Source organism: Sinocyclocheilus grahami, unplaced genomic scaffold, assembly GCF_001515645.1.
Source record: "Sinocyclocheilus grahami isolate Dianchi unplaced genomic scaffold, SAMN03320097.WGS_v1.1 scaffold206.1, whole genome shotgun sequence".
Lineage (NCBI taxonomy): Eukaryota > Metazoa > Chordata > Actinopteri > Cypriniformes > Cyprinidae > Sinocyclocheilus > Sinocyclocheilus grahami.
In genome coordinates this window covers 912,836-914,454 of record NW_015505385.1, presented here as the reverse complement: position 1 = coordinate 914,454, position 1,619 = coordinate 912,836, and the positions used below count along the sequence as shown (strand labels likewise).

The window sequence follows — 1,619 nt, the reverse complement described above, 5'->3', positions numbered from 1 at the left end:
GTACAGAAACCAAAAGGGTATGTATAATGTTAGTTGGTTAACTTCATTTATCAAATAGATACAGTCAAACCAAAATTTATTCAGACACCTTCAACATTTCTCACATTATCACAGTTTATTCGCTATAGTTTAGAAAATGGTAATAAAATATGACAAGAACAAATTCATCTTGATAATGTTAGATAATTTTGATATGTAATAGATTACATTCAACCAAAAATTTGACCCAAATTTGTATACATTTTACTGGTAGTCCACTGTATGAAGAATTTTTGGGTATGATTTGTCACAGTTTACTTTATTTTGCTATCCTCACTTACATAAATGAACTATAGTGTCCTGCACCCACTAGTAAAAAAATATCAAAAATTATATCTGGTCTCTGAATCATGTTTGGTTTCACTGCATATCCTTCGGTTATTTTCACACTTAATTGTGCCCATTAAAATGTATTTTACAAGTTTTTGTTACTTTCACTGTTAATTTTTTTGTCCTATGGTACATCATCTCAATCCACTCAGCGTGCTTCGTTTATCAGCTCGCGCACATCAGCTATACAGGCGTTAATACTGAATGTTTAACATTATATTCACTGCATACATATACTTCGTAGTAGACATCCTTAACTCCTTTCTGCTGTCTGTTATTCTGTTGTCGGTGTTTCTTTGTTTGAATATGGCGCTTATCACATGCTGTGTGGTATCGGTGTTTGGTATCGGGGCATTTTAACGAGTACGAGAACAGGAGACCAGTATCGGGCCCGATACCGATACCAGTATCGGTATCGGTGTATCCCTAGTTTTAGGGTAACCGAAACTAGACCAATCAGCTGAGAATAAAGTGAAATATATCTGTCGCAATACAGTCACAGTCATGAACAGTGATTCGCTATTAGAGAGTTGCAGGGGGCGGGACATTCTCATCCTACAGAGCATCTGATTGGACAAAAATCTGTGTAGTGCATAATGAGTCATTAATATTTACAGTAGGTCAGCTTGCCTGGAAGAGGACTGTCTATTTTAAATATTTTATTTTAAAGTCTTTTTATACTTAGATGCAAATTGTATGAAAAGTACACTGCAGTTGGAAGTTTTCAGAAATTAAATAAAATAATTAATTTAGCTATTTTCTTCCCTCCAGTATTTTTCTTTTATTTTCTTCCTTGCCATATCAAGCACAATTTTATTTAATTTATTAAATAAGGTCAGAAAACAACCTAGTCTCCTTTGGCTTTAAAGTTAAAAATAGAGGAATATAAAAGTATTTTATAGTAAGATTTTTTTAAATATTGTAAAATTTCTATTTACTGTTTTTGCCTTTGTATGCCAGTACTACAAAAACATCCCGCCTAATTGATTATAAAACTTTATTAATATAAATATTTTAAAGTGCAACTTATGATCAGAGTCAATCATACATTTAGCTATTTTCCCTAACATAACCTAAGTAAACCATTATACTGCCTGGAAGAAAATTAATTAAAAGCTAATGATTTTCAAGATCTCAAGTGATGAAACGACCCAATAAAAATATAATATATACTGTATATATATATATATACATGATCCAAACATATAATGCAATGTAATCCAATGTTGATTGAGAGATGTGTATATATA

General features: G+C 31.6%; 1 long non-coding RNA gene across 1 annotated transcript in view; it reads left to right on the top strand.

Moving 5' to 3' along the window:
* The first annotated feature begins 1,078 nt into the window (after positions 1 to 1,078).
* LOC107595660 (uncharacterized) overlaps positions 1,079 to 1,619 on the top strand; it is a 14,837-nt gene continuing 14,296 nt past the window's right edge. The window contains exon 1 of the long non-coding RNA XR_001610284.1: positions 1,079 to 1,089. This is a non-coding gene — a long non-coding RNA (uncharacterized lncRNA). The remainder of the gene's footprint in view (positions 1,090 to 1,619) is intronic.